This window comes from Antedon mediterranea, chromosome 4 (genome assembly GCF_964355755.1).
Source record: "Antedon mediterranea chromosome 4, ecAntMedi1.1, whole genome shotgun sequence".
In the NCBI taxonomy this organism is placed as follows: domain Eukaryota; kingdom Metazoa; phylum Echinodermata; class Crinoidea; order Comatulida; family Antedonidae; genus Antedon; species Antedon mediterranea.
Window position 1 is genome coordinate 9,198,102 of NC_092673.1, and position 27,769 is coordinate 9,225,870.

General features: G+C 33.8%; 1 protein-coding gene across 1 annotated transcript in view; it reads right to left on the minus strand.

Moving 5' to 3' along the window:
- Positions 1 to 27,769, minus strand: part of LOC140046561 (uncharacterized) — a 204,780-nt gene that overhangs the window by 131,237 nt on the left and 45,774 nt on the right. The window lies entirely within an intron of this gene.

The following is a 27,769-nucleotide window of genomic DNA, read 5'->3' on the forward strand; positions in this document are numbered from 1 at the left end:
TATATAATGTTTACCTTCAAATATACTGATTTGTTCTTAATACTTGTAGAATTGCATTTTAATTCAAAATAATTTAAAACGTAATTGTTACATGGACAATTATCTGATTAATTGATTTAATTTATGAAAATATCATATTACTGACGCCAACTTTACTGTTCTTTAAAATCTGTATTTTTCTGTACATAGCTAATTCGCTGTCGTATCATAGGGTACGGGTATGTAGTTGCTGTCTGCTAATCGTGGTCGTGTATTTTCATTGGTTAAGGTTAAAATCACTGATGCATCACTGGATTAGCGTTATGAAATCTACCCTTTCCCGCTAGAGTTATTAACGCCACTGGCGCGGAGTAACAGCTTCCTAACGCTAATCCGCGGCATGGTTCAGACACAAAAATATGTACGCTGCTTACATAACTCCACCGTAACTCCGTGAGTCTGAACATACCCTTAGTCTCCCAGTATAATTTAAAAAAATTAAAAAAATTATGGGCCCTTGGGGGATAAACTTAAAACCTTTGACAATAAGTTATAAACAGACAATTTAATTTAGGTTGAACGATTTGCACTGTCTAATGGATGTCGATGCTGAAAAATACCCGCAAACAATTACCTATCTCCTATGATAATTGTTTTTAATAGCTGAAAATAGGGTGTCTAGAAAACTCAAGATATCTGACTTTTCTAGATCTAGAAAACTCAGATCATCATTTGATTGGTTGGTAGGTCATTTGGATCGTTCCATTATTAATCAGCGGGTAGGTCATTTGAAATACTAGAGTATTATTAAAACTGATTACTGTGTACGTTTTCTTACTAATATTGTAACATGTAGAAGTGGCCTATGGCTTAAATCATAAAGAAATACAGTGCATATGTTACCGTTAAAATATAGACTTAAAATTGAGGTGTGTTGGTTGAGGTACGAGTTAGCCAAGTTGGGAATAGGTACGAGTTATTTTGGGTACGAGTTGACCACTTCTAGTCTAGTACTGTAAGACCAGGCCTACTCTTCTCGATACATCGCGATAGCGCCCACATGTTGAGCCTTGAATTGAGTTTGCTTAGCTAGGCCTAAATGCTAAGGCTACATTTTAAAAGGTGTATACTGTATTTCTTTATGATTTAAGTCGTAGGCTGCTACTACAAGTTACAATAATTATTATTATTAGTAAGAAAACGTATAATACTGTGTACTCTAATAATAATGGAACGATACATTTGATGATCTAGGTTTTCTAGTTCCATTTTTTGTTAAAAAGTGTCTGTGACATTTTGCCTATTCTCTAGTAGCTAGATCAACTTTCGTATGCACTTTGAGGTCCAGAGAATTTGACTTCAGAAATTGGTTTAGGGTGGTCAAACAATCGTTTTTAGCTTGGTGGCAAAAGGCCAAATTCTCTGGACCTCAAAGTGCATACAAAGTTGATCTAGCTACTTGTATGTTTAATTGTTTTAAGGATGCACCATTATTATGTGTGCCGCTGTTCAAAAAGCGTTTTCCAAATAAATTATTATACTAGAGTATAGGCAAAATGTCTCAGACACTTTATAACATGAAAAGGTTCAGGATTAAAAATAACAATAACCTTTATAATCCCAATGACATCACTACTAATGGGTTATTGAAATTCGACATGAGTAAATAAAAAAAAAAATGATTGTATTCTTACAATTTGGTCAATTACGCATCACATTTCATTTGGAATTAGCTCTATCCTACGAAAAAGTGATATCTAACTGTGATAATTACAACGCTGTAACGCATGTTCAGCTTTCTGTAAATATTTTGAGAATTGTTAGCATGCGACATTGTTGACTGATCGCGTTGGGAAATTAACTTGTTGTGCATGCCGTCTATAACTGTTGTACTCAGCATCTAAAGTTGGAGTACTGCCTATGTCCCAGCTTCCTGGCCTAGCATTCATCAATGATTTACGGTGGATAACTTGAATAAAAATGACTGTTTTGTAGTCATTGAATGGAGAATATATTTCATTCGATGAAAAATGTATTGCTCTATTTTCAACTTATGAAATATTATTTGTACACTACGTACAGAACATTAAATTAAGCTACCCAGTGTAAAATTTCATGTGATGAATTCCAAAATTTAAATACACTTTTTAAATAAATCATAAAAAATATTTGAATTTTTTTATTGTTTCTTTTGTCCATCTGGATATTATTTCTTCAAAATAACTAACCATTTTGGCAAAATTAAGCCTAATGCAGGTAAAATTAGCCATCTCTTGTATGTTAAAAACAGTGAAAGGTAGATTTTTCTAAGCACACGTGACGTCACAGCAATTTACGGCAAAAGCGCGCGGCGATATCATAAATCTCGCAATTGTTCTGAAATCATATGTACATCTCTAATACGTTGTCAAAATATGGTTCTCTGAAAATTTGTCCTTTAAATATTCCATTATATACTACCAATTCCATTGTACATTGGTGCTAATCTTTATCTGACAATAAGTATGATATCAAGCTCCTACATTGTACTAAAATATTAATTAGCAATATTCTAAGAATATGCAATCAATTCTTAACATGTATGGGGGTCAATATTGCTCTGTAAATGCAATGAATAGTCCAATTAAAAGTTTAGTAATATCACATACAGATTGGCATGCCTCTGGTATTTACGTCAGCCAATATGCAATTGCCTTGGGTAATATGCCACCGCCAACTTGACTTTATGCTAAATTATTCATGAAATTACACTATACATATACGTTGAATAACGATAAAATCATCAAATGTTCTATTATGTTCCCCAGTAATGAAAAATGTAGGCCAAACAATTAATCCAATCAGTGGCTCCCAATCGAAGTGTGCTGTTTGTGGGGACAATGTAGGTAAACAAACAAACATCACAAAAATAAATAAACAAATGCAAGTTGTATTATGATATGAAATGATGTAACAATGATGCTGCTGTCAATGCATAACAAGATTAATAAAGTTGATTTTTTTTTTAACATTGAATATTGACGTGATTTAAATACTGGATTTCATTTCATGGGTTCATGTATTATTACAAATAATGTTTATGAGTGCGATGGTACAAATTAACGAGGTGAAAGACGAAATTGTATTTTCAAGATTCGAAGCTCGAGTGAAAACAAAATTCCATATTCACCGAATCTATTTAGGTGTTAATAATATGTATTATTGTTTATATGATTAAATTAAACACTGGGCATAAACATCGCAGTTTAAAACTCTAGAAATGCACTAAGAACACACCACACAAGGTGAAAGTAACCATGGATTAAGGAATAGAAGAATGTGCATCAACGGTGATATCAAATGATTTTCCAACTAGTTTGCCTATACTAAAGCCATGCTGCCAATCAAACAATTTGAACTCTGTGTCTCTAACCGCGGCGCTCTATAGGACGCTGCGAATCAACTGTTACATTTTTTTAGAACAAAACGTAGCCATGTAGAAATAGTATGCGCAGTCTGATTTTTCTATTGACATGTCTGTGCTGAAAGATATTGATGAGCAATTTGTTTTAATTTCATCACAATTAGACTAAGAAAAGTTCACTTTCTTACGACCAAAATTTTAAGTAGTTGATAATATTAATAAAATATGCAATTTTTATATTTGAAGTATCATATTGTTCTGCAACCTCCTGAAATTAAAAATTGCATTAAAATTAATATTAAATTATGCATTTGACCATGTATGTTGTTACCGTCTGCTGTGGTATACAGTACAACAAACATGTTTTTAATATATGGCTAAGCTGTAGTTTCTTCATGAATCTCCTTAATTATGTGATTATATTTAAGTTGTAGTGCCTGGTGATTGGCTAGTAGTTACGTCATCCACATCACAGCCATTCACCGGTCCTAATCAAAAAAAAACTGCGAGATTGGCTGGCTAGTTGCTACTACTCTAGCGCTCGTTTTGAAAAGTAGACGCAAGGCAAACCATAAACAAACGAAGCATGGATTAATGAATAAAAGTACCTTGTCCATTATTATTATTATTATTATTATTTCCACAAGAAGTAGACAAAGGTGAGTATATACAGTAGATCATGATTACACGTTGTAGCTACTACACTTAAGATAGCCTACCAATAGGCCTACCTATATCAATTTCGGCTAATCATATAGGGTTTACTAGGCCTAGTATCCTTGCTGATTTTGTAATATTGCATGTAGGCAACTAGTTGTTGTCTAAGATATGGGGCTACTACAGGTTATAAAATGCTACTTTAAGGTCATAAAAACATTCACGTAGATCAATCACGCCAGATTACAAACATTTTGGAAAAATGAATGTTTTTTTAAACCCAAACTACAATTTACAAACAATTTGTATTTAATCTTGTAATTACATTATTAATAAACTTTTCTGGGAGATCGTTTAATTCGAATTCAGAAAAGTTATAATTAAATTTGTTCCATAAAGTTTTGTTCGTCGCCATAGCAGCTAGCGCTAAAAATATGAAAAAATAATCATGCCATCATGAGTGCATAGCCAACAAGGTTTAGGTTGTTGCTCATGTGTAGTTAACAATATATTAGGCATACAACCGTTTCATTGGTAAATTAAACTGTGTTTATTTTGTAACATTGTGGAAGCTTTGATCTCAAACTGATGCATATCCTTCTATTCCTTAATCCATGAAGGAACCGACTCTAAACGGCAAATTTCTTGAAGGTCAGAAGAAGGTCATCCTCGTTTGAAAATTTATTTATTTAGTGACATATATACAGGCACAGAAAAAATGTCAACCTCCCAGTGATATATGGAAAATTAATTAATTTAGAAGAGATAAAGATGAGGAATGAGAAATGCTTGATATGCAGATAACCTAACCATTATTTTTCAACTACAAACAAATTAAAGGGGTTTGTATTAGCTTTTTTATTACAGAACTCTGTATCTTGTAAACGAGGTCATTTCTTGTCTGAAATGTGCATTCTAAGGTTAATTATGATAAAAAGAGAAAAACAATGTATGTACTACCTAAGTAGCTCGCATCAAATGTTCTCTCGTAGATGTTTCTAGGCCTATCTTAGTTAGGCTTAGTTTTGTAGGCCTAGCTGGTAAAGAGCGGTAACGTACAAAGATTGTACACTAGCTATAGGCCTAGCCTGATGTTATCTCGTTGCTGAATTAATTGTCTTTCCTTTTTTGGCATAATCTGTTAATACAAATTGGGGAAGACCTGGTATTTTCACTGAAAAGTTACGGTTCATTTATATGTTTCACAATATGAAACATCAATCTGCGCACAATGCATGGCCGCTTAAATAATTAAAATCAACTCATTAGTCCAAAAAACGTAGGTCTAGTGTCTTTAATGAAATGGTAGAGTGTTATATTTTGCATGCCAGAAGCATAGTAAAACAATATGTGCAGTGTGATTCCTAAAAAGTGAGAATATTATAATAGATTGATAATGATAAAATAATAATTTTTTTTGTTACGGTAAAACATTTATTTTAATTTACTGCCATGGATCAGTTGTTGTTTGTGTGAGTTCTGCGTATTTGCATGTAAGTGTCTTGCTGCTAGTTGTTTTGCGAGCATTGTGTTCGGTGCATTTGCATATAGGTGATGTTTTGGTTAACTACCTGGTTTTTCTGTCTGCGCGTCAGAAAAGCTTTTGTTGCAAACACAGGAAGATGTGATTTTCGTTACCGTGTTGTATATATATTATTAAGCCGTTGTTGAAGTTACCATTGTAAGTAGTAAAAAGAATTATATTACACGATAGACGGATCATTGCCTGTTAATTTATTATATGAAAATGCATCAAATCTTTACTTCAATTTATATAGAAATGGTTGATTGCTGTACGATCTTTCGTTCTTAGTTAGTAAATACATCATTCAACTTGATTCAGGTATTAATCATTTGTAATGACGTTTAATTGATTGTATTGTTCTTAATGATAACCAGTTTGTACACAGTGTGTTTAAGTATAGTGGTAATACAGTGGTAAAGTGAAGTTATAAACTGATTGTTATTGAAATTATGTAACGCTTGTTTGTATTTGCAGGGCTTTTTCCTTTGTTCACTTTATTTTCTGAGTAACGTTGATTCGTACACAATAAATGGTATGGTAACGGCAATCAACAACTTGTTGTCTTTCTGTTGGTCTTGATATTGCATTCATTTGAGCCAAGCCTCGCACGCTTGATACCCGGGGAAAAAACTTCCAAATTAATCCGGGCATGGTCTCACGTACGACATTACTCTAGTGTTCATAATCTTTTCACATCCTATAAAGCAATTGATACACAATAATAGCTAAAAATCAGCTAGTTTAAAGAACATTACTCCATTGTATTGTATGAACTAATAAAGTAGAGGGGGCTAAGTGTGTTACTTCAAACAACACAAGGAATTTTGTTCAACCATTTACATAATAATAGTGAAAAACCTGGATAGTCATTGAACCAAATTACTTAATACTAATACTAATACTAATACTGGTTGAAAACATGTTTATTGACAATTTGAGAATAAAATAAGATTAAATTGATTTGCTGCCCACTATAATTTTCATAAACACCTCTTTGGGACACCCCTAATAAGATAAAGAGGAAACATTTCATAGAGAGATATCCGGACAACTACCGCCTGGACAATTACCACCCGGACGACTACCACCCGGACAATGACCTCCCTAGGACAACTACCACCCGGACAATTACCCCCTAGGACAACTACCCTCTAGGACAACTACCCTCTAGGACAACTACCCCCTTAGGAAAACTCCCACCCGGACAACTACCCCCTAGGACAACTACCCTCTAGGACAACTACCCCCTTATTAGTCCGAAAAACGTAGGTCTAGTGTCTTTAATGAAATGGTAGAGTGTTATATTTTAAATGGTAGAGTGTTATATTTTGCATGCCAGATAAGCATAGTAAAACAATATGTGCAGTGTGATTCCTAAAAAGTGAGAATATTATAATAGATTGATAATGATAAAATAATAATTTTTTTTGTTACGGTAAAACATTTTAATTTACTCTAGTGTTCATATCTTTTCACATCTTATAAAGCAATTGTAATAGCTAAAAATCAGCTAGTTTAAAGAATATTACTCCATTGTATTGTATGAACTAAGAAAGTAGAGGGGGCTAAGTGTGTTATTTCAAACAACACAAGGAATTTTTTCAATCATTTACATAATAATAGTGAAAAACCTGGATAGTCATTGAACCAAAATACTTTGTAGGCCTATCAATGTTAATACTGGTTGAAAACATGTTTATTGACAATTTGAGAATAAAATAAGATTAAATTGATTTGCTGCCCACTATAAACACCTCTTTAGGACACCCCTAATAAGATAAAGGGGAAACATTTCATAGAGAGATATTATAGAGCGTATCCGGACAACTACCCCCTGGACAATTACCACCCGGACAACTAACTACCCTCTAGGACAACTACCCTCTAGGACAACTACCCCCTTAGGACAACTACCCCCTTAGGAAAACTCCCACCCGGACAACTACCCCCTAGGACAACTACCCCCTAGGACAACTACCCCCTAGGACAACTACCCCTAGGACAACTACCCCCTTAGGAAAACTCCCACCCGGACAACTACCCCCTAGGACAACTACCCCCCTAGGACAACTACCCCCCTAGGACAACTACCCCCCTAGGACAACTACCCCCCTAGGACAACTACCCCCCTAGGACAACTACCCCCCTAGGACAACTACCCCCCTAGGACAACTACCCTCTAGGACAACTACCCTCTAGGACAACTACCCTCTAGGACAACTACCCCCTAGGACAACTACCCTACTAGGACAACTACCCTCCTAGGACAACTACCCCCTAGGACAACTACCCTCCTAGGACAACTACCCTCCTAGGACAACTACCCCTTAGGTTATAATTAAGATCTTGTAAAACTTACTGAACTTCAAAACATAGGGAGAGTGATTGATCTTATATTTTGCCTGAGGGAAATATATATTCTCAAGAGCAAAATATCATTCCCGAGGGAATGTCAAATTTTATATTTTACCGATATAAAAGGTGATATCTGTTATGTTAAAACGCCAACAACCAGTAGAATATCTGCTTGGTCAGGTAGCTAGGCCTCCTTATTTAAATAAGCCTGCCGAGTTAGGCATCCATAATATACAGATAATTACTAAATAATGTTCCTTGGTAATAAAATATTCACTTAGGCGTAGGCCTTGTAAATTAACAGAAGAATTTCTATCAATAATTCTACACTAATAATAAAACTAATAAGTACTAGTAGGCCGAATAATTACTAAAAATAATTTGTCTTTGAGCCGAATTATCGGATGTTTAGTGCGCGCACATACCAGGTTAGTTACGCCCGTGAGTATTGACCAATCACAAACTGTCTTTTGTCGCATCTATAGAGGGTGAATATCAAAATAAGGGCACTATGTATGCATAGATTAAATAGTTTAGTTGAATTATTCCTTCAAGCGAATTGAGTCGTTGTCTCATGATGATGTGGGCTAATCTTTGCGAGTCCCAGTTGATGAATTTTATTCATTTATTACCAAACGAGAGTTGCCACAAGCAAATTACACAGTCAATATCAAACTTCTTGAGAATTTGCTGGATCATACAACAAGGTTATATTAATATTTCTGTGATTTTTTAAAAAACTTGTATTGTATAGTCCTTAAAATGAACAGCTGCTATGTTGAAATGTATGTAAATAAATAACCTTCCCTTTTTAGAAGCGGATGAACACTATTCAACAGTGAAAGGAAATTCTCAAACAACAGTTAAAATAACACATAATACATACACATAGTATTGCTCATATTTAAATCAAGTATTTATTCAAATTACCTTTTCCAGAGATCATACAAAATAAATATGTAAAAAATGTAAAATATATGTTTATATTCTCATTTGTGCAATTATAGATTATTATATAAAACAACCAATCAGTCCTCAGACCTAACTTACAAATTGAAATGTCTGTATAATTAGTAGAAATCATAATGTAACATAGTCCAGTTATACCATAACTTTGATAATAGAATATTATATCAACCATGGACACTAAATTGATTATTAGAGCAATGACCTGCTTAATATATGCACTGACTTTTAATCAATCAATATTAGGTATAATGTTTCTTCATTGTAAATTCTGGTCATTTCAATATACATCTTTGGGTTAATAATTTCATATCTGGGTTACTTGTTGGAGCAAAGCTTTGAATTGATCGAATATTATATTTTATATATTTTTTCTAAATAAGCCAAACATCTGATTTGGTTATTAGCCATGATATATCTTGGGATATAATATCTCTAAATCACCTTTGGCTATATTTTGAATTGTGCCCTTCATCCAAGTCAATATTTGCAATATTAGCCCAGATGTATTTATACTAATTTGTACTTCAAAGAAATTAAAAACACAAAATCGCAAAAGAATCATCATTGTAGACCAAAACATATCATATGGTATTCTATGGGGTATATTTGTGGTCATAAAAAATAAAGCTCTTGATAAAAATATCATTAAATAGAGTATTTCTGTCAATCGTTCACAGATATTATTTGTTATTATTATAGATTCTTCTCTACAACGTTTCTTGTTTGATTGATCAATCAGTAAAAAAAAAACCCCTAAAAATAATTACTTTTCATATACAGACAATTTTGATAAACCATTACCAAAGAATATATATCACAAGAATGAGTAATCCGCGATTTTCCCTGTAACAGTAATATTGTCCATGTGGTAGGGTGCTGCCATAAGTGAGGATGTATCTGGGAAGTATACAACTTTTTGTGACGGTTACCGTATATTTCGGTAACCATCTCATAATAAGGACAACAGCCTCATAATGAACAAATCTTTTCATCATATTTAGTATAACATCACGCTAAAATGCCTTGAAAACTAGACGCACCCTTAAATTAGATGTCAAATTTGCGTGTCAAAAGTGCGACTTATACACCGAAATATACGATACACTAGCCTACTTTTTCTGCCAGTAAAACAGAGGGACTGGTAAAACACACGCAACTAACAATATAACATTTATTATATATATTAATCCAAAGGCAAATTACTGAAAAAATGACAATGCTGTGGGTATCAGTGGCTGGATCTCAATGGAGAAACAAAAAAAAAGCGAAAAGCTAAAACAGCCAGAAAAGTTAGCAGAGCTTTTGGGCAACACTAGCCCTTCATCAGTGCAAGGTAAGGAATTTGGATAACGTCATAGTATAAAAACTGGCAAGTGCTGCCACTTTTATCGAAAAGATCATGCATTGACAAAATTTATTATATATATTTATATACTCAACAGAAAGTTCTGCTGGCACTGTTTGATTTTTCTAGTGCATGTGATACGGTTGACCACGGCATACTTTTGACCAGTCTATCATCCCTGTCCAGGGTTAGTGGCACAGTTTTAAATTCGTTTAGATTGTACTTACAGGGCCGTAGCCAGGATCTGTCAAGGGGGGGTTCGCACACTAAGTATTTGGGTCACCCCCCCCCCCCCCCATACCCCCCCCCCCCCCCCCTGGGGTGGGGCCTGAGACGAAGAAAATTTTGTTAAATGACACCCCTAGATGGTCGGAAAAGACACTCCCATGCAGCATTCTACCAATGAGCAAAACGATCGTACTTGGACTCGTGGACTATTTAAACGATAACATTTGTTGCCGTATATTAGATGCGCGTGCTCTGTGCGGAACCGCCGATTGTTTGATCATTTACTCGATATTTTGTTTTGCGTTCAAGTTCAATGCGAACGTACGTTTAGGAGAAGCCCCGAAAAAAGCACACTGGGTGAAGGCAAATGCAATTCTTATTATAGCTCTATCTATAATATTTATTTACAGCAATTTGTTGAGGAAATTAAATATGCCAATGTAAATAGGTGATATTGATACATTTGAGTACGTATCGGCGAAGCAAATTTTGTTAAATGACACCCCTAGATGGCCGGAAAAGACACTCTCATGCAGCATGCTACCAATGAGCAAAACGATCGTACTTGGACTCGTGGACTATTTAAACGATAACATTTGTTGCCGTATGTTAGATGCGCGTGCTCTGTGCGGAACCGCCGATTGTTAGATCATTTACTCGATATTTTGTTTTACGTTCAAGTTCAATGCGAACGTACGTCTAGGAGAAGCCCCGAAAAAAGCACACTGGGTGAAGGAAAATGCAATTCTTATTATAGCTCTATCTATAATATTTATTTACAGCAATTTGTTGAGGAAATTAAATATGCCAATGTAAATAGGTGATATTGATACATTTGAGTACGTATCGGCTGGTGGTCTAGAAAAAAATAATCGGATGCCATAATGTGAACTACAGTACATGATACCATAGATATTATAGTGTAAAATATTAATATTCACTATAATCCTCTATGATACATTATACTTCATAGCCACACATAAATACTGATGTATGTCGGAAGGCTATATACTTTATGCATGCTGCCTGACTGCCAGTGATCTAAACAATTGGTACGCAGTTGTCTGGCGGTGTCCTTTGTACGAATCGTTCGTCCCCCAGCTCGCTGTGAGACGCGTCAATATCATGTTGAATGCAGGGACCAAACATTTATTTTTCAGGTTAAAATCGGCAATTCATTTGCAACTCTTAGAAATTTACAGACTATATCGCTCGAAGTACGCTCATACAGGGAAGAAGGTACTGTATGAGTTATTCCGAACGAGTTTACGAATTTTTTAATTTACGAACAACTTTTTGTACTGTGGGGCACGTATTTGGACGATTTTCGGAGATGAGGGTGAGGTATTGGGCATGTCGGGGATGGGGGTTCGCAGTCGGTTAAGGGGGGTTCGCTGTAAAGGGGGGGATTCGCCCGAACCATAAAACCCCCCCCTGGCTACGGGCCTGACTTATGTGATCGTCAGTTCTCCGTAACTATTTTTATTCAGGATATATCATCTCAGTAGGCAGGTAGGTGTGTTCCCCAAGGTTCTGTACTTGGACTTTTATTGAAAAGATCATGCATTGACAAAATTTGTGAATGAGAATCTTCAAACTATCTGGCTTTGAACGAATCCCAAACTGATTTTATTCATTTTCAATCCAAGTTTTCCAAATCTCCTCCAATCAAAAAAATGTCTATTGGCAATTGTTCCAAGATGGTGAAGTCTGAGGTTAAGAGCTTGGGAGTCACATTAGACTAGTATATGGTTTAAAATCACAACAAGTTTGTAAGGTATGTTGTGCAGCTCAAGCAGGATTGGTAGTATTTTACATCTTGACAAAACAAAAGCACTGAGAGACTACTACATGCCTGCATTTAACATCAAGGTTGGATTCCTGCAATTTCATCTTATATGGGCTACCAAAATCTGAAATCACTAAACTACCACTGATTCAGAATGCTGCTGCACAAATTGTCACTAGGTAGGATCAAAGCACTGGCTTCCTATCCAAAAACAGAATTAATTTCAAGATTATGTTGACTACGTACAAGAGTTTGACCTCAACTTTGCCATACTACATTGATGACCTTATCACACAATATTGTCTTCCTAGATAATTAATCTATGCAAAATAAACTTAATGTTTCAAAACCGGCCACTGTTTTTAAGGGCCTGTTTCTGCTGCATAAAAGTGTATTTAATATGGAGTAAATTACGTTTTATAGTAATTTATTTGATATATCAACATGGTAAATATCAATAAAATATGTTATTAAATGTTTATAAAATATATAACGTTGTTTATTTAACGGAATTCGGACAAATTCATTGCTCTAAATTTGTGTAGTAACGATCAGTACAGAGAGACCATGTGACTTCACAGCACACGTGAGAAAACATTCCGCTGTGAGTGATTCGCGTCCACCAATCAAATAGCCAGAATCCAAAATCATTCAACTGTGAGCTCTGCCGATCGCTGCAAAGATCAGCTTTGATTGGCCTACGATGACATTATCACAAAATGATGGTTTTGTAGTTGAGCCTCAAGTAATTTTCACAATTTTGTTTCAAAAATGAAATGAATGGACATTCTTTATGGTATGTGTGATTTTTCTAAAAGATTTGCATAATTAACAAAGGCTTCATATTGAGAAAAAAACGTTTTTTTGCCACTTATTTTATGAAAAAATAAGAAAAAAGCACATGGCATGTGGAACTATATTATCTTGGCGTAGGAAGACAAACAAATCCCAGGTCATGAAAGGCTTAACTACAAAACAAGGTAGAATCGGGTTAAGGTCACTGGTCCGTTCAAAGGTTTTGAGTAAACAATCTAGCGTGTATGGTCGTACGCGCTAGATGATTTTTTACGATATTTTAACTACATTTTTTACATGTTTGGTTGGATGTAATAGAAATAAAAAATAGTTGATCTGATGGAATGATATGTAAATAAACGTTTACAGTTCAATTATTTTCATAAAAATACATAAAAATGTGTTTACCAATGGACAAATAATCACGTTAATGACAAAAAATAGTTTCAGTGGAAGGATTGTGCAAGTGTAGCCTAGAAATTGTAGGGTATGGTAGTTAATGCGGTGCCTCATCTGCTTGGCAGTCTACATTTCATATTTGACTTGGCCAAGACTTAAGAAAAACTAGAACTACTATATTTCGCATAATTGTTATAATCTCGTATCTCATGGTAAAATAAACATTGACATCAAACACTAAACTATATCATAGTCTAGATTAAAGGATACTATTATTGTCACTACTATTGAAATATATTTATGAATGGTTGTAATATATTGTCATGTAAAATTAAATCTTTTTTAACAAAACTAAAATCTGCAATTTAACGACAAAATCAACCAATGTCTTTTATCCGAAATTGTACTCTATAATTTTTATTTAATTTAATTTATTGAACCATAGCCCATCCAGCAAATCTGATCATTTGGGCCCTCGACAATGCAATACATACAGTACAGTACCCTCCAACATGTACAGTACCCTCCAACATGTACAATACCCTCCAACATGTACAATACCCTCCAACATGTACAATACCCTCCCAACATGTACAATACCCTCCAACATGTACAATACCCTCCCAACATGTACAATACCCTCCAACATGTACAATACCCTCCAACATGTACAATACCCTCCAACATGTACAATACCCTCCCAACATGTACAATACCCTCCAACATGTACAATACCCTCCAACATGTACAATACCCTCCAACATGTACAATACCCTCCAACATGTACAATACCCTCCAACATGTACAATACCCTCCAACATGTACAATACCCTCCAACATGTACAATACCCTCCCAACATGTACAATACCCTCCAACATGTACAATACCCTCCCAACATGTACAATACCCTCCCAACATGTACAATACCCTCCAACATGTACAATACCCTCCCAACATGTACAATACCCTCCAACATGTACAATACCCTCCAACATGTACAATACCCTCCAACATGTACAATACCCTCCAACATGTACAATACCCTCCCAACATGTACAATACCCTCCAACATGTACAATACCCTCCAACATGTACAATACCCTCCAACATGTACAATACCCTCCAACATGTACAATACCCTCCAACATGTACAATACCCTCCCAACATGTACAATACCCTCCAACATGTACAATACCCTCCAACATGTACAATACCCTCCAACATGTACAATACCCTCCCAACATGTACAATACCCTCCAACATGTACAATACCCTCCAACATGTACAATACCCTCCCAACATGTACAATACCCTCCAACATGTACAATACCCTCCAACATGTACAATACCCTCCAACATGTACAATACCCTCCAACATGTACAATACCCTCCAACATGTACAATACCCTCCAACATGTACAATACCCTCCAACATGTACAATACCCTCCAACATGTACAATACCCTCCAACATGTACAATACCCTCCAACATGTACAATACCCTCCAACATGTACAATACCCTCCAACATGTACAATACCCTCCAACATGTACAATACCCTCCAACATGTACAATACCCTCCAACATGTACAATACCCTCCAACATGTACAATACCCTCCCAACATGTACAATACCCTCCAACATGTACAATACCCTCCAACATGTACAATACCCTCCAACATGTACAATACCCTCCAACATGTACAATACCCTCCAACATGTACAATACCCTCCAACATGTACAATACCCTCCAACATGTACAATACCCTCCAACATGTACAATACCCTCCAACATGTACAATACCCTCCAACATGTACAATACCCTCCCAACATGTACAATACCCTCCCAACATGTACAATACCCTCCAACATGTACAATACCCTCCAACATGTACAATACCCTCCAACATGTACAATACCCTCCAACATGTACAATACCCTCCAACATGTACAATACCCTCCCAACATGTACAATACCCTCCCAACGTACAATACCCATGCAGTTTTTCTGCGGATGAAATTTGGACAAAACACGGTTGAAGAAAATTCTTAACGAACACCTTAGTAGGCTATCTGGTGCTGAATAGGTTTTTGACTCCAGTTCTACGACGTAAAAGGGGAGGATCCCATATAATATGTATGTATGTATGTAGGTAACGATAAGACAGCTCATATTCACTTAACCGTTACGGCATTGAGTAATTCATTTTTCAACTGTCCATGGGCTTCCAAGGCCTGTCATTATTATGAAACAATAACTATATGTTTATGAAATTGTTTACAAATCTTGATATTGAATTGTGTTTTTGCCATGTGTGATTACTTATGTTTTTAATCGGCAAAATAAATAAATACAGAAATTGTAATGTCATTTTTGCTACACACATTTTTAAAAAAATGAAAAAATTTAACATTCTAGATGTATGCCTACATTGTTAAAATAAGTAATATATTATTAGTGATGTTTCACAGAGCTACAAATTCATTTAATATTTATGGTAGGCCAAACATGCATTTTATGATAAGTGCTGCCAACGATAAAAAAAAAAATATATGCCAAAAAAGCCTGCAGACTACAATGAACTATTTTTTTATTCTGATAATCATGCATAATCTATACATTTCACATAATGGCAGAATACACAAAATATCATAGTCATACTTTATTACTTAATATCCCTACAATATTTCTATAAATTCAGTAAAATTATGAATAACTGGGGCCGGATTTATCAAACTTGCTTAGCAAAGAAATCGTCTTAACTTTGCCTTAAACACTCCCGGATTTATTAATATATCTAAGTAAAAATATTTGCTTAATTTTGTCTTAAATCTAAGATGAAAAATTTCGTCATCTCATTTCTGCAACAGAAATATTCTTTTTTGACAACGCGAGCGTGCTAGGCCAGAACATTCGAGTGAACATTCCATGAAAGGGACATCCCCACATTTCTTCAGTTAGGATGCACTGTGTGGTGGGGCAGCCTATGTCTATATTTAAGTGCCTTTAATTGCATATTATTTAAAGATGTATTGTCAAAAACATGAAAAAAGAAGATTAATTAAATTAGACTTTGAATAGGTTATTTTGTAGTTTTAATCAAGTTAATCACACTTCTGTAGAAACAAAAATTTTAAAAACAATGTCAAAAAGAGCTAGCCAATTCCCAGGTACCTGCACATAGCAGGTCATACACATGGAAACATTGCGGCAGGTACCTGCACATAGCAGGTCATACACATGGAAACATTGCGGCAGGTACCTGCACATAGCAGGTCATACACATGGAAACATTGCGGCAGGAAATTCAATTGTTAGCCAGTGGGCTTAAAGGTAAAATGGACAATGAATGGAAAATGTTATTACAAGAAAAATTACAAATCTCAAAAAACAAATTGATATGAAAAAATCCATCATATTTATCAAATACACCTGATGATCTAGAAAGAAAAATTAAATTTGATCTAATTTTGGATGTCATTTCATTAGTCTAAAATTGAAATGGTGGAGGAAAACATATGGCCCAATCCCGTCATGACAGACGATAACCTCAGGCCCAAAATATTAACTACTGTAAGCTAAGTACTTCTGCTACAGATGAGTTCTGTTGGGTTCATTTATTTGTTACAATATTTTTATACAGTAATTTATAAACATCTGCAATTAGGTTTATGAACTTAAATGCTATTAACTATCCACCAAGTGCAAATAGCCAAATAAATTATAGTATAAAAGGCAATGGGTTTGCTATGAAATCTCGTCATGATTATAGAATAGACTAGCCAAAAAGCATGTCTTGTCAGATCTATAATTCAGAACATTGCACTATAAGAATTACACGTTTTTATTCTAATCTTTAAGCACGTTTTCATATTTCAAATTGTTACAAAATGTATGCTCAAGACAAAAACTATAAGCCCATGTTCAAAAAAACATTTCTTTTTTCAAATAAGTCACGATATGAAATAAAAACAATCTAATCAAATCAATGTATCAGTTGCTGGAGAATCTCAACATTAATTAAATTAAACAGAGTCGTTATTGTTACAATAACATCCAATTAGATAATAAATATAAAATAATCTGCTACTTCCTTAACACAGATACATGAATCAAATCATAGGCGTCATCAAACATGCTCACAGTAAGACCTTGTACTTTACGGTAATTTGGTTCTGTGCAAAACTGCATGGTTTATGAATACATATCTTTACTAACTATAAGAAAAAAATTGTCCCTTGTCATTTAACAATGATTAATTAAAATCATGGTGATGAAGATAACATCATTTTGTAAGGATGGCAAATGGCATATTATAGCATATTATAACACTTACATAAATTCCTGTGACTTGATTAGTCAAGCATCAAGCGTACAAGTACTCTTTAAAGTCTAATGAATAAAACTCCAAATTGTGGATACCAGTGATAAAATTTGAATCATAACGAAAGCTTTATATTTGGTAACAGGGTTTTGTGAACTGGTATCAAGTTGTGGATATTATACTAAGATCATAATTGGAGCTAATTTTGAAGTAGGCCATTGAAGGTGTAAATATTCCTCCGTTGATCAACAAAGTGAAAGCAATTAGTAATGCTTTTGTTTACCCTTTCTTACATAATGCTCCACTGATTACCATTATTGTTATAGAGACCATGGCGACACCAAACTACGCTGAACAAAGTGTCAAGCCCATATTTATTAGATAGAAAGAAGACAAATATGTCAAAGAAGAAATTATTTACTTTAGTACATATATATCAATGATCATAGAGACAGTGTAAATTGGGATTTAAGATAAAGGAAAGCAATGTACACAACGTTAACACATATCTTAGTGGATGAATAAAATTCATACCATTGTCAGTAAGAAATGAAGAGATAACAAATTCTCTGAGAAAACTAGGATGTAAAATAGTAAGTTCCGTCCAATTTTTTAAATTCCAAATACATGGAAGACTCTTGCGTTTTCTAAATAGAGACCGAGCAGTGTTTGTAGAACCTTTTAAGGACAACATGCCAAGATTGATTAAAATCAATAATTTCAATGCTAGGCTCTACTTTATAAAGATCAAAATTATGTAATGAAGTGTTTTGAATGTGGTATAGCTTGACATAAAATAAATGAATGTCCAGAAAGGCTTGCAAAAATCACTTGTCACACACAGGACATATCACAACGAATTGCAAAGTCAACAGAACAGTTTGCATGATACTGCTAGAGAAAATACTAAGAGTGATGGAGGAGAGAATACAGAATATGAAATGAGGCCTAATGACGAAAACAAAGTAGAAAAGATGTTATTGAAATTCTTCAATACCTCTTAAATAAACCAAGTAATCCGAGAAATTAAGCTGACTCCGTTGAACTAGTAGAGACAAACATGAAAGAAGCGATCAATATAGTAAAATCTCTCAGTGGTGACGAGTCAAATCAAGGATTTCAATGCGCTAAGAAAGAGAAGAAAAAGAAAAAAGAAAAATGTAGAAAAGATGGAAAAGAAAAGAAACAATGACGGAAAGTAAACTAGAAAAAAGCACTAAAGGGATGATACCTATTACAGACTTTGCTACAACTGCGAAAAAAGACATAATTGACTCGGATACAGCGACAGCTACTATAAGTAACATTTCGCTGCAGGGAAAAGAAAGATGACAGAAATTGGAGACAAGAATGCGTAGAAGAAAGAAAGTTAAATACACAGGTTTAAGTCAATCACAAATATCCAATTGACTGCTCTCAAAAACCAAAATGGCAATAAACCCTCTTCATTTAATCTCATTAAATGCTAGAGGTTTTTAGAGATAATAACAAAAAGTAGACATCATGTTTCTTCAAAATATAAAACTGTGAAATGTTGTGATGCGTTATTGAAGTGACAAATTTTCCATAGCTTTGAAACAACAAATAGCAGAGGTGTTTCAATGCTATTTATGTCGAATTTTGACTAAAATGACATCAGTTGTAATACATAGATGAGGAAGGCAGAATACTTATTTCAAGTTTAAAATATATTGAATAAGAGAAAAGCAAATTGTATTGTGGATTGGTGCAAGTAAACACAATATGCAATATTACATGGACAAAGAAACTAAAGTTTCCAGGAATTTATGTTGGATACGATAACAAAATTATGTGAAAAGAAAAACTAGGACGATAAGATTATTTTTTAAGAAAAAACTGGGGGTCCTCAGAACTCGTAAACCGTACCATTCCGTTTTTAACTTATTATGGAAGCCACTGAGTTGTAGATATGAATTCATGTACATATTTTATGTAAAAAATGTTGTAATGTCAAATGGCCACTTTAAATCCACAATTAAGATTTTTTCTTTTCTTCATGAATTATCACATTCAACAGAGTGTATCTTGCTTTATATGTCACCAATTTTCGTTCAAGTTCTAATATGTACTTGGTCAATCAATTATCTTTCTCATGAGTTGCCACTATTTTAATTTTGATGTCATCACACCTAAAATTTCACCTACACTATAGAATATCTAATACAGCTCAGAATTAAATGTGACCTTAATTAAGAAAGCTGCCGAAATGTAGATACGAATTCAGAAAAAAATCAGATGTTGTGACATTATTATATGGCCAGCTGAATATAAAACACTTTTGTCAAGTTATACACATTTAAAAGAGCATAATGTTACATTTTTTGCTATAATCATAATTTTCCAAAATTGTCATCTTCAAGTTTGTTTTGATAACGTAATTCTACCTATGCTACGCATACAGTATACTGTATATTCTATATGACACATAATACTAAATAGGCACAATTCATCAGTACTATAAGCGTATCCATCAGGTCATAGGGCATACATCAACATTTTTCGATCATATTTTATCGTACATGCATGTTTTAAAAATGAGATGTCAGTAAAATTATAAAAAGGATCACCTATAATTCATCAAATTGATGAATTAAATTATAGTTATTTTTATTTCTGTGGGGTAAAATAATTATTGCAGATGATGCTTATATTCTTACAATTTGATTGGTCGATTACGCATCACATGTTATTTGCAATTAGCCCTTTCCATCGAAAAAATGATATCTAATTGGTGATAATTAATGCGCTCTAATGCACGTTCTGTAAACATTGAGATTTTTTTCCATGCAAGGTTTAAATGTTCTACTCCACGTCTAAAGTTGGAACACTGCCCTTTTTAATGACCTAGCTTCCCGGCCTAGCATTCGTCAATGATTTACGATGATGAATAAATTGAATAAAAGTAGGTGTGTTATCAAACAAATAATGATTGTTTTGTATTCATTGAATGGAAAGAATATAAATAAATTCATTGACTGCTTTATTTTCAACTCGGCTCGGTCTCGTTTTATGCGGACCACATACTACATTGCTAATACTACGCAAAATGGCCCTTCCCTACTGTATGCAGGTCATATACGTAGAAAGCTACCGATTATGAATGACAATTTTCTCTGTACCTTGTGTGCCTTGTATTATATAATTTCATACAACTGATTTAAAATTTCCTATTTACAAAATTCATAAATGTCCATTTGTAAAATCTACCATAAAAAATTGACAAAAATATCCCTTCTTTTTGACAGCCTCAAACTCAGTGGATCAGTCAATTTATTGTTCAGCACGGATGAATACCAGATTGTTATTCTCACTTTAAAAATAAGATTCTTTATTAAAATCACAAAGGTTAACTGTCAAAAAAAATGCTGAAATCTTCTATACTAATTATATGATTTTGGACTATAATGAAGGTCATTAATAGGTGCTTATGTTATTGCACATTTTTACATCAATCTCTAATCGTAGCAAATGCTATCATTTGTAACTAGACTGAAGGACTTTCACAGATGATTTTATTTTTGTATTTAAATGGTTAAATAATGCAAACTTGTTTATTATCAATATACTCTGTTAAATTTAAATACTCAAAATGAATTTATTGTTTGATATTTATTTAGATAAAAGTGACAATGTTCTGGGGGAAAAAATCTAAATTTAAATTGTGATGGTTGGTGTTTGCTGTATGTATGTGCATCAATTTCAATAAAGATATCAGCACAGTATTTAAAATCCATCAAGCACCTGTTTCTGGTTGTTCCAATACTAAATTATATATTTTTATAGCTGCGAGTTTTATAAAGCAGATAATGATAAATTATACAAAACAATTGCACTGGTTTTAAAGTGGTAATGTCATCTGCTCATTTTAAATTCTGTGTAAGTAGAAATAATGTTGTGAAGGTTCCAGTAGTTATATGCAAACTTCACATCAATAGCAAATAAGAATTAACAAAGATAGTGTAATAAGAATATGTTACACTTTGCTTAACGAAAGATGGGGATCGCAATGGCGAAGCACAACGAAAATGGTGTTTTCGGCAATGAATTGTAAAAATAACTACAAACAATTTCATACTAATTTTTTGATTTTGGTTATACAAAGATAAAAATCAATGATGTTTTCATACTGTTTTTGGATTTTTTAAATTGTCAATTTCATTTATTTGAGGTGAGTTTTAGTGTGACAATCTGAGTGTAAATAACACTGATAGTATTTAAAAAGAGTAGCGTAGGCCTCCACACTTTTCTTGATATACCTTACCAATAATTAACTTACAGGCTTATAATTAATATTATCAATAATTTTATCACAGCATTACATAATTATTAAGTCTCATTATTTCATATAAATTATGGTGAATCCACGAACTTCAGAGCCTTACAAGCATAATAAGGTTATTCAATAATAGGCTTAAATTCCTATAATGTTCATGGTATAATATGTTTCCCCTTATAGACAGTTCCCATTGATGATCGACTATTTCGTATAATATTATTGATTATAATAAATATTAATTTCTTTGCCTACTATTCTCCTTTATCACCCCAACATTTTTAGAAATAAACCATACGCATAACCGATTATTAAATATAATAATAAATATATTTGAACTCGTTACTTTGACGAGTGAGTATGTTAAAATATGAACTCCGAAAAAGATTATGCCATGATATGAAGTAAATGTTTACAGTAATGAATTGTGTCTATTTTTTGTCATACAATGCAGTATTTTTACAGAATACACTGTATAAATTATATACAGTGTAGCATAGGAAAAATTACGAGACCCATCCTTTGTTCCAATTTTTAACATGACGTCATCAAAATGAAACCCAAAGATAAGAATTTTAGAAGATAATTATGTAAATAATTATATTCATCAAAATTTGAAGAATTTTGGGCACGTAAAGCAAGATGTGCACTCTTTTAAACACGACAAACATTTACAAATTAGATAAAAATCTGACATTTGTTAGGTACAAATTTTACATGAATTAATATCTACAACTAATCAGCTTCCATAATATGTTTTAAAATGGGTTCACCAGCCATCCTGAGGTGCTGTGTAATCACTTGAAATTATAGTATATTTTTTGCGTAGCATGCTATTTTTATCGCATAAAAAATTGCTACATTTCCAGATTGTCGATAAAACAGTTTCGTTTGTAAAACAGAATCTAGTCGGCCGCAGCTGACTGGATAATTATATGTGTAGATAGAAAGGCTTTACCAGGAAAAAAAAATATTTATAAATCCAGTGAGATGTAAAATACAAAACACTTTATGGAAAGATGATATTCTACTGTAAAATGGTAAGGTAGCTTAATTTACTATCTGTCTACTATAGCATGTTCAATGAACAACTATGTTGGTGAATATAATTTACATACATCAAAAAGTAAAGCATGGGTGTTTTGTTTCTTGAAATATTGCATCCGTTATAAAGTGCATATCTGTACGTGGGAGTATTACAATTATAATACAAGTCACATGTGCCCTTTCAACTTCATCTATTCAAATAAGAAAAACATATATAAAAAATGTTATGGAAAAAGAAAAACAATGCATAAAAATACATTAATTTAAAAACATTCAAAATAGAATCAAAGATCAAACAGAAAAAAGGACTAAAAAATACCATGTCTCATGCCATTATGTTAAATAAATATTCCACCAATAGCCAATTACCAATGCATAAAAAGATCTTAATAAATTTGTTTAGGCTGGCGATTCAAACAACAGTCAGGCCATATATTAAAAATAAAATCACTTCACACGTTAAAGACAAGCATGTTAAAAACATTATTACCCAGTCTTGTCAGCCTATGCTGGGTTCTATGTCTACAGCGATTTATTTTCATGAAGCCAAATCTAATTTTTGATTCTAAACGCTGCGACCGCTTGACTTGAGGGCTGCGCCAACTTGTGCCCCCTTCCTGGGGAATTCTAACTTGTTCGTAAGTTTGCTAGCGGAGGTCGGAAAAGGGAATAAACTGGTCGTTTAGTAGGTTTTAATGTGAATTAAAAGAGAATTTAAGAGATGACGTCAGACTGGTGCAGTGACTGGTTTGCCATTTTATTGTTCATTCATCTTAATGTAACGCGACTCTAATAATCGGTCTGTAGGCCAGGTAGATTTTGTTACAAAAGGTAGCTAGCTGTATGGAATGTGTATCGGCATTCTAAGTTCTGAGTTTGTGGGTTGTAGTACATAGCGAGGTATTTTACTCAGCAAGTGGAACAATAACGATAATAAGAGATGCAAGACTGTATTTAGGCGTAATAGTCTAGGAACGTTGCGGTCCTACTAAACACCAAACAGAAATAAACGAGACTCAGAATACTGCAGTAATACCAAACAAGAGTAGGAAATTGTTTATTAATTATCCAAACCTATCTTTTATAGCAAAAATCATTATTAGGAGAACGATGAATATTTATCGTTTTAACATGAATACAGTATAAAAAATTAGGAAAACATCACATTGACTGAAAAGAAAGGTTATCAGAGCCTTTGATATTAAATATGATTTTTCAAGCATAGAAATTGGTTTATTATTTATTGTAGTACAAATATGGTTTGGCATTTTATACTTACGTTAGTGTCCGCACGCAGGGGTGGATCTAGAATTTTGATAAAGAGGCGTCCGATATGGGAAAATATTTATCTACCTAGGTCCCTAAAAAAAAATAATTTCTAGATGCCCGGAGATAGCATCTGCTGCGGTTTGGCAGACCGATTCTTGTCATACAATTATTTGAATACAGTAGTGGGTTTTAAAGACCTTATTTAATATACGAAACTGTTTTTTTTTTGTCAATAGCCTAAATCCTATTTTCCTGTCGACATAACGCTACGATGAGTTTTGTTGAATTTTCAAATTGTTAAAGTTGAAAATAAATAACGATAAATCAAGCACATATTAAGGCATTACTGCTAATTAATTATATACTATATAACTATATACTAACTTCATTGCATGAATTATTTACCTGTGAAAAGACGGAGTGCAGTTTTTTAATGCCTGAATTATTACCAGATAGAGGGCACATTTAGTTTATCTAGAAATAGTTAGCTTTTAAAACGTATTCACTTATTTTGTTTTCTGTTTAAATTTAATGTAGTAATAAAATAGTATTATTTCATAGAAATACATTGTAATAATAGTTAATTATTATCAGGCTTATCATATTTTTATTACATTTTACTAAGGCAAGAAAGGTGTATTATTTGGGTGTCTAGAAAACTCGGATCTCAGATATATCCAAGGGTTAGAGATATCTGACTTTTTATCTGACTTTTCCAGATCTAGAAAACTCAGATCATCAAATAATTGGCTGGTAGGTCATTTGGATCATTCCATTATTAATCAGAAGGTAGGTCATTTGAAATACTAGAGTATTATTAAAACTGATTACTGTGTAAATTTTCTTACTAATATTGTAACATGTAGAAGCGGCCTACGGCTTAAATCATAAAGAAAATACAGTGCACGTTACCGTTAAAATATAGGCTTAAAAATTAGGTATGTACGAGTTGGTTGAGGTATGAGTTAGCCAAGTTGGGAATAGGTACGAGTTATTTTGGGTACGAGTTGACCACTTCTTGCCTAGTAGGGCCAGGCCCACACGTTGAGCCTTGAATTGAGTTTGCTTAGCTAGGCTATAGAGGCCTAAATGCTAAGCCTACATTTTAAAAGGTGTATACTGTATTTCTTTATGATTTAAGTCGTAGGCTGCTACTACAAGTTACAATAATTATTATTATTAGTAAGAAAACGTATAATACTGTAGTATTTCAAACAAGCTACCCTCTATTAATAATTTAACGATCCATGGGTTTTCTAGTTCCATTTTGGAACTAGAAAAGTCAGATCTTGTTATCTGAGTTTTCTAGATCTAGATCTGAATAGGTAAGTAGGTAAAAATTGGTCATAAAAGATCGCTTTTCTCGAAAACGCCACTCTAAACCACCCGTATAACATATACGTTTGGAATCGGCATCCTAAAAAATCAGCACCAAATCTGGAAAAAATTATTTACAAAGTGATTTTTGCGAGAAACCATTAATATGAATCTAAAACACCACCAAAAGATCTAAGGACTTTTCAAAATAGGCGCTTACAACTTGATATGCTTTTATAAAAATAAAAAAATATAAAATAATAAAACAAAACTTGGGGTGGGGGAACCCCATTTTAAATAAATGACATTTTTAAGGAACTCTTCCTATGAACATGTAATACCACAAAAACGATTGTTTCATTGAGATACTTTAGAAATTGTTAGTATATATATGAAATTTATTATGTAATCTATTTATCTATTGGTTTTATCTTCATGTTGGAGGTCATGCTTCGCCAGCCGTCTCTTCAAATACATTTTTCATAAATGTTGGTGTTGATCCATTATTTGATGTCATTAATCCATTTCCTACAAGGTCTACCTCTTCTTCTTTAACCTTCTGTTCGTCCCTTAATAAGGATTTTTGTAAGAAAATCCAGGTCTTGTCCATAGGTCCATAGATTCTTGTATGTATTTTCAGATTACTTGAGGTTAGTGTTGTTTTCATGGCGTTAAAGGCTGCTTTGCAATGCCTATCCTTTCCCAAATATCTTTTTGACATCTACCATTGTCAGTGATGATTTGTCCTGTCACGCCAAAATTGGTCCTGCCGGATCGATTTTGGTCGTAATCAAGCGGTAACACCAGTTTTGGCCCCGGACCAAATTTCGCGTTACAGTCCCAGGTAAACAAAGGACTTTTACTTGTTCCAATTCCACATTATCCAGCTTGATATTCATACGTGTTTGTGGTACCTCTTTCTTCGCAACTAACATAGTCTTCTGGGTCTTTTTGGCATTGATTTTCGTGCCATACTCCTCTCCCAGTTTCTTTAGTTACTGTATTCCAGTAATCTCTGCAAATCATTCTCACTACTGTACTGGCTAGAGGAGAGTATTGTCGCATATCTGAGGTTATTGATGTTTACACCGGACTTAAATTGTAGTTTTGAGGGTAGTGCCCATTTACTGATGCTCTGTCGATGTCAAGCTTTTGTAAAAATGAATTCAGAATTATCATAAATTCATTGATCCTGTCACCGTTACAGGTTTTTGTTATGTTTTGTCTGTCTTGAGGAAATAAATGAAATGAAATACATGTTGGTAGGGCCTTTCACACACTTTCCAAAGGTTTAACGTTTTGTGTACGCCTATGTACCGTATATTAAAGGAAACCCAGGGGCATATGTCCAACATTCCTATTTCCAACCAATCCAAGAAATCTTTCTAACAAATGCAACTTCGTTTTTTCGTATTAAAAGTTCTTTTAATATGTAATTTATTAAAATGGAGGTTTTTCCAAAGTTTGGTGCTGTTTTTCATTATACGGTCAAGGGTCAATAACCACACTTTCTGTCACAATTTGACAAAATGTTCCATTATACAACAATTTGAGACCAATATCAAGATTCTGTGACCAGTAGTTATTGAGATATAGTAAGCTTAGGTAAAAGGTCAAAACATCAGAAATGTCATTTCTGGTCACTTTTTGGCAACATATTCCATTATAACCCTAACCCTGGGCGCAAGTCCTGACGATTTGTCTGGGATGATCATTAAAGTTACCTACAAAGACCGGTTCATCTTCCCATACGTGTCTTGTTCGTGACGGGACCTAAATTGGATAGATAGATATGGTTACAACTACGCGTAGATGCAGCCAGTATGTTCTTTATTCCCATTAATAAGATATTGCTAATAGATTATATTTATCTCAACCGTAAATGAAATAAATTGTGCTGCCCCACAAGAAAATAACTGAATAACAAATCATCCTACCCTGAACAGACAAAGAAGGAAACAACATTGTTGAAAGCGTAATGTCAGAAGATGGAAAACAGAGAAGAAGCAAAGAAGAACAACAGCTCATGTCCACTGTTGTTATTAAAACAAATGACAACCTGGTACAA